General features: G+C 44.8%; 1 protein-coding gene across 2 annotated transcripts in view; it reads left to right on the top strand.

Annotated features, from left to right (window-relative positions):
• The first annotated feature begins 9,178 nt into the window (after positions 1-9,178).
• LOC108099625 (probable muscarinic acetylcholine receptor gar-1) overlaps positions 9,179-14,511 on the top strand; it is a 32,708-nt gene continuing 27,375 nt past the window's right edge. For both annotated transcript variants that reach the window (XM_017203252.1, XM_017203253.1), the window contains exon 1: positions 9,179-9,411. The gene's annotated coding sequence lies outside the window, so the exon portion shown is untranslated. The remainder of the gene's footprint in view (positions 9,412-14,511) is intronic.

Raw genomic sequence — 14,511 nt, forward strand, 5'->3', positions numbered from 1 at the left:
TCATACTGCTTTCATTGGACTGTGTTGAACTTACAGAAAGAGATTGTATCGCGATTGTGGTGAAGCCGAAAAATCAATATGTACGATATTTATCCCAAGTTCCTTCCCCTTCATCTGTTTAGTCATCCACTCGGCTGGCAATAACAAACCGTAGCTGTATCAATTGACAGAGTGAAGTGAAGTGTTCGGCTGCTCACAATCAACTTACAGCAGCTAGTGTTTGTCGGCGTTTACCAGCAAACAATATTTCCGCCCACACGGAGGCAGGCATTTGAGTACTGAGCAGACAATGCGACAAAGCGGCATCAATGAGGATTTTTCCACTCATAGACATTTGCATTGACGTCTCTGCGGGAAGGGGGAACCCCCCGCCTTTGTGCGAGTGTCTCCTCGGTGGTGATCCTTTCCCCTTTTCAGTGCACACAAAGCGCACACAATGAGTTTAGACAGCGATTGTTTGGCTTTCTTGGCGTGTGTTAGCCGCTTCCTTTGTTGTTATCACGCCCCGACTTCTCGGTATCCGAGTGCTGCAGTTGGGGCAACAATGGCCGAAAAGACCCATTAAAATATGGCCAACTGACTCTAGAGGCTTTTATGGCTGCCCCGAAAGTATGCCACATAAAACTGCAGCATAGGTGACCCTTTTCACGCGTTTTTAAACGCCCATTAACCGCTATCGTACATTTTATGGGCTGCCCGCTCCAAGAATTGATTATTTTTCCCTACATATTATCTAGTTTGTGGGCGCACGTGCCGAAGCCCCTGGGATTTACATGGAATTCGCATTCAGAGGTTAATGCTTGTGGCTGCATCAGGTATTCCGGCTGCTCCCTGAATTTCTTCTGGCACTCTGCATTCGACATTCTTCGATTTGTTTTGCCAGCACGCGGTTATTATTTGGCACTTACTGGCACCGCCGTCTGGCTGTTCCTCCCTCGCAGAGGAAGACATCAAAACTGCGGAAGCGGAAGATATTCGGGGCGTGCAGCCCCAACACCCCTTCTCCGGCGATAAGAGACGGCAGCTTGATGAAGTTTCGGCGGCAATGGCTGGCAGGAAATCACTTTCGTTCCCCCGAGAAGAAAATCGATTGCCTCTGGCCATCAAAATCAGCATTGGCATCGGCATCAGTGGCCCCATATGCAGATTCGCTGGCCAAAAAGTATGCAGCGCAGATGAAAGGCAGCCAATTTGTCATCTGACTTTTCATTACATCCGTCCGTGTGTCTGCTCGCCGACTTTAAGCCCGGCTCAACTTTAATGGCTTATGCCACGGGATGGCGTAATGTATGCAGGTGTGCTAAACTTTTACATTGCACGTGTCGGCAGACACTTAAATGTCGAATGAATAATTCCGGCTGCCTCCGCCAGTCGGCGAACTTTTATTGCTCTTGGCACACGAGCGAGTGGCTGGCACTGAGTGCTAAGAAAAACACAAGGAACAGGTGCTGCAGGCTTGCCAAATAACTTCCAGCAATTCCCATTCCGCCGGCTGCTTAATTGGAGTTCACGGCGAACTGAATGATGCCCAAATCCGCTTCACCGGAAGTTCTTTGTGTGGAGTGGAACGGAGTGCATTGCACTGCTTCATCGGGAACGTGGCGTATACGTGATGTAAGCAGTGGCCAACCGACTGACTAGTCAAACAGTCGGGGTGACTTATCAGTAACGACCTTACCTGTAGGCCTTCGCCCATAAATACCTGCTCACTCGGAGTGGAGGGTTTATCAAAACGAAATATGAAATATTCAAAAGTTTGCCCTAAAAGTCGCTAAGTACATGCCCTTAAAAGGTAAGCATAAAAATTTGCTATTGGATTTAAGTAAGTGTATGCTTTAAAATCAAAAATTCCTGAATGACGTAAAATGTTGTAAATTATTCAATAGATTTGAATAGTAAAGCAAATATGTTACGCTTATATTTACAGATATACCCTTCTTCTTGCGCAAACGACTCCACCCAGTTGCTTGACTTTCTCACTTTAGGGAAATATTTACAGCTTGAAAAGGATTTCTTTTTGCGGCCATCACATATGTTTATATTTGCATTTCTGGCTGAGGCACAAAAACAGGGATTTCCAGCGCGACGGTGTGTGTTTGTGTGTGTGTTTGCGTTCGTGTGGCTTGGCAGGGGCCATGAAATTGATTTTAAATGCGGCTCTGTGTCAGAGGACAGGGCAAACAGTCGGGAGCGATGATGATGATGATACCCGCGCCGATGTCGTTGTCCTCGGATGAAACCGCACGTATGACAAGTCGTTAGTGCCGACTTAACTGGCAAAAGGAAAAGCCACACGAGCACCAGCATCAGCAGCAGCAGTAGAAACAGCAGAAGCAGCGGCAAATCAAAGCGAGTGTCCATCAGCATTACGAGACTCTCGGCAGAGAGTCCGCAGAGCGCAGAGCGCGGGGTGGGCGGGGAAAATGGAAAAGCGGAAAAGTGTCAACGCTTGTCAGGGCGGCCATGACCAGGCGGCAGCCAGCAGAGCCTGCTTGTGAGCAGCGGGCAAAACTCATTATATTTCTGCCTGCCGCTCCGCTCCGCTTTCTCTTTTTTTGCACTCGTGTTGTTTTCCAATTGAAAGCGCCGGCCCTTTAATGTTTGTTTCAGTTTCAGTTTCAGTCTCAGTTTTTTTTTTAATCGCACACGCATATTTAAATAAGTGCAGAAGGCGGAGAGTGCTGCTGTCAGGCGGTCGCTTTGATGTGTCAAGCGTTCAATATGGAGGCGGGCGGAAACGGACCTGGGACCCATAAACTCGGCACGAAATTAATAACGGAGGATGCGAAATTTGCATTCAAAGGCGGACACAGACATTGTAATCGGAGCACGAGGACCTGACCCCCGGCTTTAAGGCGACCTCTGCGCGGCTTTAACTTCCCGGACAGCACACCCCCTGGCCGAATTTGCATTTATCGACTGGAGGTGCGGAGGTAAACTCTCATTAAAATGTAATTGCCCATTAAAAGTGAGGACAGGCTCCGGCTCCGGCTCCTTGACTCCCTGATTTGTCCACTTTGCTGTTTTTCGAGTATCGGGTTTTTGTCCGGCGCCGCTTTGTTTCGAGTTGTTGCGTTAATTGAATCGACAAAATGACAAGCAAAACGATTCCTTTTGTATGCCCACGGGCAGCTGGCGATGGCGATGGCCACTTGGGCACTCGTTACGCATACGCTCCGTGGGCCACACAAAACATGCCCCGTGGCAGTGACCGCACATCGGAACAGAGCAGCCACTCAGTGGCGCACATGGAGAGAAAATCCCCTGAAAATGGCCAGCAATTCCGGTTGGCTTCCTGCTGAAAATCACACACAATGCAACGGATGTAAATAAAATGAAAAGAGGATATGTTCTAGCTTACATTTAGGAAAGCTAATGGAACGTTACAGAAGTTAAGTTAAATCTCGCGCACATTTAATATTTTAATAATTTAAATGTAATTACTATATTATCTTTTTATTGAACACATTTTTCTGTGTAGCCCCACACATGCTGTTCGCCGGACTGACCAATTGTGTCCATTTAAATCATTATCATCAGCATTATCATTATCATCAGAAGTTTATTCCTAGTTGTCGACTTTTTTTTGCTTTTTAGTTCTGGTTTTTGCCTTTTGGGAGTCGGTCGGTAAGGCTTGACCCCGCAAGCAACACAAAACAGAAAACACAAGTTTCGTTTTAGTAGTAGTTTCATTTTGCCATTTCCATTTCGCTTCGACGGTCTGATTCGATGTTTGCCTGCTTGACAGTTCGTTTGGCCCACTTTCGGTTGTTAATTGTCCGGAGAATGGAAACAGAAAGCTGGGAAAAGTTTCATTGAAGAATTGATATGCTAAACGGGAAAGCGCTCTGCAAACTCGGGCGAATTCCTCTTTAAGGTGCAGCCAAAACTTTCTAATTTCCCCCTGGCCTTAAATAATTTAGGAAACCACTTCTGCTGAGATGCAAACCCAGCTCTCTCTATTGACACTCGGGGTATAAATATTTAAACCTAATTGCAGCCGCAGAGCGCTTAAATATTTTTTCTTTGTTGTTCGAGGCCGGAACTCGATGTGGTGTAAAAGGATTTCCTTGTACAAAACATAAGCCTAGCCATTGCAAATTAAGCATGCACACACATTCACAGAGAGCCACAAAAGCCAAGTTAAGTCCGTTGGAAAACCATTGCGCATACGCAATGTGGGCTCTGTGTGCCGGAGGACGAGCTGCTGACTGTTTTAATGAAATTATCTGTTAGACATTGGACCGAAAGCCCTGCTGTTTTGAGTTATTAATTCAATTTTTTCCCAGCAGCAACTCGATTTCGGGGGCCAATTTTGTGGCCTCGGTAAACAAATTTACAGCCACAATTGCAGCAGACAAAGTTGGGGAAAAAAGTTGGCCTTTCTCCTTAGCTGCAATCCACTGCGAGCACCTATTGCAGGTGCAACTTTAACTCCCGGTTGCCACGCAACGGCAGCCAATTAACTCCAAATCCCGGACAGAAGGCAACCCAGCTGAAGTCCTGGCCGCGTGTGTGCTCTCGGCTGGCTGCCAGTTCTAATTACCCGTCTGACTCGTCTGATTTCCAAGAGATTTTTTAATTAACCGAGCTGCAAACCGCTGCCAAAGGTGTGCAAACACACGGAGCGAGGACACAGCTCAATGGCACCCGCACGCTGCGAGTGACACTTGCCCAAATTTAATCCCAGCCTTGCTGGAAAATATTCAACGGGGATTACAAAAGCTCAAGCCAGGGTCTTTACTGCACCTGAAGTGTTTTCAGCATCTACTTTAGCAAAAACTTCGATACACAACGCAATCACAAGAGCTGTGTGAACGTTGAAAAGCCAATAGCCTTTAAATTATACAGTTAGTTGAGTTTTGGGGTAATTATATATTTGGCGAGGAGAAATAACATTTTGGTCAACAATTTTCAGGGGCCTAACGAGAGTCCGCTAAACATTCCACTCGCATTTGAATGCAACCACAACCGCACTAAGCACTGCGAAAATGCGAAACGTTCGCATTCACGGACGAACATGTGCGGAATTCAAATTGATGGACACCATTAGAGGCCAAATAATTTGAGGACCGTTGTTTCGCGGTTGGCCATTTTCGAAGTGATTATCATAATCAACCATAAATGCAAGTAATTCAGAGCGAGTGACCTTTCGCTCTGCACACTTTCCGCTGCAGATTTAAATCTATTTCATTTTTCCGCTTTCGAAAGCGACATCATTAATCACGCGTCGGATGGACGTTCGTTCTTTGTTGGCCAGAGTTATCTGTCAAAAACTTTAATTATATTTCCATCATGACAAGGACGAGGCGGAGGATGGGTAGAATGTGACTGCTTTAGGCTGACAAGTTGGCCAACAGCAAAATTCAAGTACGTGCCTCAGGCGCCAATGAGCAGGGGGAAAAAATAAAAAAGAATCTAACGAAAAAACTCGCAACCCAATAAATGTATTTGCTCTGATTTGGCTCGGCTCTTCGGCTGCCTGGTCAACTGAAATATTATACTGGCTTTCTGCATTGACAGGCCCAACCAGTTGCTGCACTCCAATAAAACCAAATGGATAGCCATTCAATTTGGATTGTCAGTGCCCGGCGAGCACCTATGCTCTTGGGCGCTCCATTGTTATTTTTATTTCAGCAAATTGAAAGCACTTCGCTTAATCCCGACGCCTCGAAAGGCTGGTGGTTGGAAACCAAACCAATCACCACTGAACATCAATTAAAAAGGGAAAAAATAATAGCTTGGAAAACACAAAGCGTAACGGGAGCAACCAATCTGCCGGGATTCGCTCCAGGCAGTCCGTTGCCCTTCGCAGGGAAAAGTTCCTCGAACTGAGCCAATTCGCAGGAAAATGTTCCTGCACTGAGCGCCATTGTATAGAAAAATCCCTTTTATTCAAACGATTGAAGCTATTTTTGCACTCAGAGCAGACTTTTCATAATAATTTCACAATTTGTTTCGAGGCTTATTTTAACTTTATGTAAACTCCCAGTAACTTTTGCTAGACCTATTTATTTCCCGGTGCACCCAGTAATACATGTTTAAACCGGACTGCTAAGTGAGCTCGATTTCTAGGTATCAATAAAACTCAATTTAATCGGGATAAAGTCTGCAGCGAAGAGGCAAGCTGGCATTGATTGCATTTTAAGTTGTCGGGCGTGTTTATCGCGGAAATCGCGTTCGGCTAACGAGCCTAACGAAGTTTTCAATGTAATTCAATTGCTGGGGAAAACAATGGCGATGCCATCATCGCCATAATTGGCCCGTCAATCTCGTGAGCTTCATTAGCCGTAACGGCTTAATGCGCGCCAACCGGGCGTATGCGTAATTTTTGACACTGCCTATGGAAGAGGCGACAAACAGGGCAATTCAATTAGCAGAGCGAGCGGCAAACGATGGCCAAAAGTCATGGCACCAAGCCAAGCCAAGACATCTCCCTGTGGCCGGTGTCCGATTTTCGATTGTCGACGTTCGATGGTCAGGTTCATGGTCAGAAAGGCAGGTGAAACGGGACGAGAAGGCGAGAGGGCTAAGAGCAGCAGCAGGCACGTTGATTGAATTGCCAAGTCTGTTCGATGCGCGACAAATTCAATTGGTTGGCACTCGCACACGGCCGTCGGCAGGATCTAGCAACAGGCTGCAGGCATTTGGGAGGACCTTCTATTCGGCGACACCAGCTCCAGCGGCGAAGGATGTTGCAGCAGGCAGGTGGAGTGTGCCGGTTAATTGCTTTGGAAATTGCATGTGACGAAACATATGGGTTATGCAGGGAGGATGTGGCCGTGACACGGCGCTATCTGCCTGGCTAATTGGATTACGGATAAGCCAATTTGAGCATGGTCTCGATCCTGCGACACCAGCGGATCCAAGCAAACATCATGGGATTTTCCAGCCATCTTCATAACTCTGCAGATATTTCGGAGTAGGTCGAACAAGGATATTTAAAAATAAAATTATATCCAAATTAAGTCCCAATTATAATACATAATTTGTAATTGATAAGTATGTTTGTTCGTTCTTATGAATTTCTAATTTTAACTCCAACCAACCCACATGGCAAATTATCCAATTAGTAACCAATATCGAATTTCTTGGCATGCAAATAGGAAAACCATTACTAAATACATTTCTCTGCTCAACAACTGTGGTGTAAATTTGAATTCATCTTAATTTCACAGAATGCTAAAAGCTTCCGGACTTCCTATAAACAATATTGGTATTGGTCTGTTGATTCTAAGCTTAGAATAATTTCCATTCATGCTTTTATTTTATTCATAAATGTTTTTTTTCATTTTGCAAACCAAAAAAGTTGTAGATCCTAGCATTAAAATGATTGTACATTTAACTTAAATCGAATTCATAAATCCGTGAAAGAAAAATTCAATCTAATTCTTGCCATATATTGCAGGATTTTAATCCTGCTTCCGGAGAGATCCGAGAATGTATATTCCTGGGCGCTTCCATATATCATCTGGCCAAGTTTCATTCATTCAGTCAGCAGTGGCAACGACAATAGCCCAATGTTTGTTTATGCCTCGTTAAACTTTTCAGCCACACGCATAAAACATAAAGCGCTTTGCCGAGTCAGATCAATGCCTTATGTGCATAGTGGTGTTTGGTGGGTGGTTCGTGGTGGGTGGAGATGGATATGGGTGGTTATGGCTGAAACGGTGGATGGGCTTACACTGAAATTGAATTATGGAACACACACAGCATGCACACATAAGGGCCAACACACACACACACACACACAGCCGTGACATATCGAGCGAGACGCCATGGAATACAATATCTGACTCCGAAGTCGAAAGAACTGCATGGCGCGATTTCGATGGCTTCGTCGTTTTAGACGGTAGCTATCGGTTCTCCCCCCCCTTCCCCTTGAAAGCCCCTTTCCCCCTCGGAATGAGCCTCCCTGTAGACAGCCCCCTCCACACATTCATCCATCGAATGCAAAACGGCAGCCTCACAAGCCGGGGCCAGCCACATTGTTCGACTCTTTCATTTTCAGCTTCACATTTCTCTATCTGCCCCCCGCCACGCCCCCCCTGGGCCACCTCCGCCTCTATCTGGGTTGTTGTTATTGTAAATTATGGCCGCAGCCGCAGAAAAATAACAGCAAATAAAAAAACCCAAGCGGAGACTAGGGAAATAGGAAGAGAAATGTGTTTGAACAGGGAAAAAATACAAAGTACCTCAAGCTTTTCATCCAGAGCTTGGTTTTAAGTCCAAGTTTTTAATAATTTGTATCTCGTCTAAATACCAAAGGAAATTAAATTTTATATAAAAGAAAAAGTCCCCAAGGAGAGTACTAAATTCATAGTATAAAATACTCTGGATACTATTGAAAATGCATACGCTAAAAAATATGAGCTAATTCCTGAATCTGAATTCAATTGTTTTCAGTGTAATAGAGAGATGCGGAAGGTGGTCGGAGGGTCGAGAGGGGAAACGGGTCCAACAACCTGTGTAGGAATCCTGGGCCTGGCATCCATCGGCTTATTGTTTCTGTTTCATTCCATTTTATTGTCGTATGTCATACAATGGCGTAACATTTACATTTCCCATTAAACTTTCCGCTATCAGTTGTCGCTGATGCTGTTTTTGTTGCCGCTCCCGTAACGCTGAATGTTGTGCAATAAATTTAAAACGCTCATACACGAAAAAAAGTGACTGCCCGGGCGATTCGCAAAAGTCCCGCAGCATTCCTCCGCTGAAAAGTAAGCAGCTCGCTGAGGAGAAACGGCCAACATAAACGCTAAGCACTCGAAACAATTTTTTGGTCGACAAAAGGTTTGAGAAATGGAATATTGATTTAAACGCCAGAAACACAGGTGAGTGAAGCAGAAGGGGCTGAAAGGTGGGAGGGGGAGGGGTCCGGGGCATTCTGAGATGCAACAATTTGTCATTGAAATGCAAGCGCAGCAAAAAACTAACCGAAAAATAGTTAAACAGCTGCCGACGACACAGGAAGAAAAATAAGGACGAAGGACGAAGGACGAAGAACGACGACACGAAGCCTGCGACACGAAGTGCGAATATCGTATGCGGGATTCGCACGACCAACAGTTGCTCCGCCTTGGCCGTGTGGCAGTGGGGTTCTGGCCGTGTTGCTCCCGCTTTTGGCCTCCATAATAGACACAGTCAGCCGCCGCAGTGTCACAGTCCACGCTCGTCCTTTGGACTGCCAAGTCGCGTTTTCAGTCGCTCGCTGGCCCCTCGCAAGTCGCTAGCAAATCCGGTGGCAATTCGCGGTTTCGAGTGAACAACTGTTGTTGGGAAGTGTTCAATATTCAATTCAATAATCCGAACCTGTTCAATAACCAGATATTATCAGTTGAAGTTCTTACTTAATGCTGCTGCTCGTGGTCAACTGTTGCTGCAGCTAGCTGCCGAGGAAATCCAGTGCATGTAAGTCGATTGCAATTGAGATTTATTGTCCGGAGGACACGCCACAAACACACACACCCACACACACACACAGTACGACACACAGGCGGGTGACAGCAGACACTCGGGCGCACACCTGCCGAGATTGCGCCATCAATCTTGGCTATCAATTAGATCAATCATACGCCTCGTGCGCCCTGCGGCCAGGTGAAGTGCCGTATCGATTGGGAGTATGTGGAATATTGATTGGCGAAAATAAACACTCACCTGCCTACCCAGACAGTTGGTCCGCGTGGAGGCAAATACACACAATGGGCTAAAAATAATTGCCAACCACCGACCATCGACCACCGACCAGCTGACTGGCAGAGAAGCACAGAGCCAGAGAACCCCTTCCAATCGGGCTTAAAGCCCCGGGATTAGGGCCTGCAAACGAACTGGAAAATCATCCTGTCCTGGCGAACAACTAAACCCACTTACAGATCAAGGCCATCGGACATGGAGACTTCCAACGAAATTTGGTTGCCTGACCAGCCAGTCGTTATTTAATCCTATGTGCGGTTGAATTCTAGGAAACCATGCCCCACTTTCTAAAGTTCCTTCACCTTTCCTACAGAAGAAATAGGAAGGCTTCCGGTTCAATTATTCAGACGGCAATCATTTCACAATTGCTTTTGCAAAATGGAAACAAAGGGAAAGCACTCTTAAGCTCCATTATGCAATCAATGCAATTTTTTGAATTTCTCAATTTGAGTGAAGCTCAATAAGTTCATTTGATGGTTGAGCTTCACTTCTAAATGTTATATCCTTTTACCGAATTTAATACCTTAGGTAAAAGAGCTCCTGGTAAAATGTCCAGCAATATGCTTTTAGAAAACAAAGTGGTGTTTGTTTCGTAAAATGTTTAGCCACTCGTGGGAAACCCTCACAAAGTCACACAAGAACCTAGTTAAAAATTGCAACGAATTTATTCAATATGTGGTGCAGAAAATGTTACCCAAAGCCGAACTAAAAACTTTCCACCAACTAACGGAGGAGCAGGATGTCGGAGTGCCCCTCCCACCTGTGGGCCATCATGGGCATGCAGCTGCCAATAAGCCCCGCTCTCGCCAGACTTCCGATTCGGCCACTCGGTGTCCAGCTGCGTCCACGCTTAAGCCAACTTAGAACGGCCGGCTGTGTGGCGGACATGTGCCTGACACTCGTCAATGTCAGCTGGATATGGGATGCCATCGGACGGGGGGGCGGCTGTGTGACGCCCCCTTTTTCCGAGTAAGCCCCATGAAATCAAAAGCGAAAATCAAGACGCAACTGTAACTGATTGCTGTGCATAGCTGGAATTTGCTTTAAAGGCACGCCGGGAAAGCGGGAAAATGAACAGGGGAAAATCAATGTCCCCTCCGGCGGCATTCGGAGGCGGCGTTTAATGGGCGGTGGGCGTGTCAGCTGCTCCACCCCACACACACTTAAATTACAACTTCACACACTTGTAACGAATAATAAAAGCGCAAAAAAAAGAGAAGAGTGCAAGGAAAAAATCAAAAAGCGACGAGGCCAAGTCCCCCTAACATTTTCCTTTTAGCGGGCGGACCTCGTCATCGCCATCGTCATCATTTCGGGAGCAACGTTTGCACACTCAGAGAAAATTATATTACTTTTCCTAAAACAAAAAATAATTATAGGAAAAGCTAGTTCATGGCTTTCGCATCAGTCGGCTTTTAATTGTAGGTTTTTAAATTTTTGTATTCAGCCAGTTGGGTTCGATACTCGTATTGATTGCATAAATCTATAAATCCATAAAATCATTGTTTCCTGTGCAGTATTACGCTTAAGGAAATTTCTGTTCTCCGCGTGCTTCTGTTTCTGCTTCCGTTTCTTTTTGTTTGTGCTGTTTCTGGGCAGCGCCTACATTTCTGTGCGAGCAGCGGGCGGCGGTGCTTTAGAGTCCCCAGCGGCCTGATTAAATTCCTTTCCCCCAACGGACCGCCAACCGCCATCCGCCAGCCGCCGACCGACCACTGAGCCCGAGCAACACTCTCGCCCAGACAGGACACGAAACCCAGGACACAGACCGCCAGGATAAGGCGCTGCATGCGTTTAGTGAGACGCGCAAATGATGAAATAAATGAAACTAATCCAAGAGAAAGCCCAAATGGCAAAATATTTACATTGCCAACCGCACTGGCCAAAGCACTGTGGTTCAGGACTTGCAAAAAAAATTCCACCCAGCAACGCTCCTTTTTCCTGCAGAATATTACAAAATCTTTCTGTTTTTCACTTGAATATAAATTAGTTGATAATTTGTTATTGAACAACAAGTATTTCTTTGCCATTTTTTATTTAAAATAAATGTTTGATAACTTGTTAAAACAGAACCTTTCTACTAAGTATTATTATTTCTTAAATTAGTGATCCAAATGCCTTTCAATCAGACCAATGTGCGGAGTTTCGGCTGAAGTCCTCGCTGGTCTTTGCCACTTTTTTTATCCAGCCACCCGACGGTGTGATAAACATCTTTGCCAAGTAAGCAACAATTTTTATGCCCCAAATTGGGTTCCTTTCGGCCCTGTGCCGCCCTTTTCGACGGACAGGACCTGGATGGCGAGCGGCTGTGGTGTCGAATTCGGTGGCGGTGGTGCTGTTGGGGAGTGGTGTAATGGTTGCGGCGGTGGTGCGGCGATGTCGATGGTTGATTGGATGACGAGGCGGCTCAGCGCGTGCAGGCAAATATTTTTAATGATTTTCTCTTGGGCAGCCAAAGGCTTCAGAGGCTTCGGTTCGGTTCAGTTTGGTTCGATCTGGGGGAGTTGAGTTCAGTTTTGGTCTGTGTCTGAGTTTCGTTTTACGCCCCAGTTAGTGCAAAACTAATTATACTTAGGACGCAGGACGAAGGTAAAAGATGGCTTGCCTACCAAGGTCAATCATTTTTAGCCCAGCTTTGTGTTTCCCTTTAATATTAAAAATAATCTTTAGTTTTTTATGATTGGAAAGAGTGAAGACATAAATATGAGAAGAGGGTTCGCTGTTACGATTATCAATATTCCCTGTTTAATTAAAAGTACCAAATTCATAACTATAAAAGCCTGTCTGTTTAATAACGTTATAAAATTTACAAATTGAATGGTATTACAATCCTATTAAACTCTGAAACAATTCGATGAATAAATAATGATGAAAATTAAGCACCTCGCGTTGGCAAATGTTTATTTAATGAGTGAGTTTCAAATAACCAAAAATGTACTACATAAGCTTGCCAGCTAATTCCCTAATTTGCCATTTCCCAACACGCTCCTCTCGATTTCGAATGCCCTTTTGATGAGTGAGCTGCCAGCGATGTTCAACATATTAAATACTTGTATGCGCGTGTTGCCACCTGTGAATTCTTATCACGTGCACTCACATGTGACTGAGCTCCAGTCTGTTATCTGTCAATGTTTGTTGCTCTGCTGATGTTTCAGTTGATGTTTCTGTTTCTGTTGCTGTTTCTATGCTTTTTCGGAGCCGCTAATGCAAAATTATGGGCTTCTGCTCAAACACGCTCTTGCGTTTCCGTTTCCGGCGACGCCATTGCTCTTTGTGCTGCCAGAGTTGTTGGTAATTCACATGAATGTTTTGCTGTCGGTCCTTGACTAAAAGTGGGCGTAACCCTTCGTCCTGAAGCCCCACGTTTCAGTTAGCCAGTTAGATGGACAGATGAATGGATGGATTTTTTCGCGCACGCATAGTGTTACATTCGAATTTTTCGGATAGACATTTCAGATAAAGCCCCCATTGCCACGCCCCCTTCAGACTAATGGAGTCTGCTTTGGGGCGAAACTAATTAACTTGCAGGTCCGAAAAACTAACTTTAATTTAAAGAATGCGCAACGAAATAGCAAAATGAGTTTTGAACCTATTTAGTATATGTTCTCAATAAAGTAAATATTGTGCTTCAACACCTTCTATACTCGAAGGCGAAAAGTCGTCAAAACGCCCAATCTCAGCTGGTGTACCACAAGGCAGTGTACTAGGCCCGACACTTTACTCACTGTATACGTCAGACATGCCAGATTCCTGGGAATGTACCGAAGTTGACGATGATGATATACTCATCGCAACATACGCCGACGACACAGCGGTTATGGTTAGGAGTCCAAGTATAGACATTGCAACCTTGGGCTTGCAGGAGTACGTAACTCGTTTTGAAAAATGGACAACTGAGTGGAACATAGGCATAAACTGCAACAAATGTGCTTGTGTCACATTTTCCACAAGGCCAAAGAACTGCCCAGGCATTTCAATGCTCGGTTCTGTACTTCATCACGAGCACTACTACAAATATCTTGGTGTGATTTTGGATAGAGGGCTCACTTTCCAGAGGCACACCACAATGATCAAGCAGGCAGTGCTCTCAAAGGCAGCAAACATGTCCTGGCTACTTGCGTCAAATAACAAGCTCTCCTTGTCGAACAAAGTTCGCATATACAAATCGATTCTCAGTCCAATCTGGAAATATGGATTACAAATATATGGCATAGCGTCTAAGTCGAACCTAAATAAAATCCGAATAGCCCAAAGCAAGATAGTGAGATCGATTTGCAATGCCCCCTGGTACATGAGAACGAGAGATATCGAAAGAGATCTCAAAATCCCTAAGATTGGCGATGTTTGTCGCTCACATGCTGAAAGCTACTTCAGACGCCTTGGCTCTCATCCTAACTCCCTGGCGAAGAGGCTAATTAGGAGACCAAGAAGAAGAAGACTTAAAAGGTTCCACCCACATGACCTTCCATTAAGACACATTTAACACACTTGAAGACTGATATAATTAAACTACACACGAATAGATCTAATGTATAATCTGTATACCAACCCTTTGTTATCCCCTATAGTTACAACCTGCTCAAGCTGCCACATAGGTAGCAGTATACCCGTTAATTAATAAATTTACACTTTTTACTTTTTACTAAAAAAAAAAAAAAAAAAAAAAAAAACACCTTCTATACTCATAGAAATATTTTAAAAATAAATGATTTTAAAACTTTACTTAGGCCATATTAAATTTATATTTACAAAATTCCTCAAGCGAAAGCCTTTGCTCGTCTCTTTTCTTGATATTTGCAAGCCCATCCTTCTGCCCCA

Source organism: Drosophila ficusphila, unplaced genomic scaffold (assembly GCF_018152265.1).
Source record: "Drosophila ficusphila isolate 14025-0441.05 unplaced genomic scaffold, ASM1815226v1 contig_791, whole genome shotgun sequence".
NCBI lineage: Eukaryota > Metazoa > Arthropoda > Insecta > Diptera > Drosophilidae > Drosophila > Drosophila ficusphila.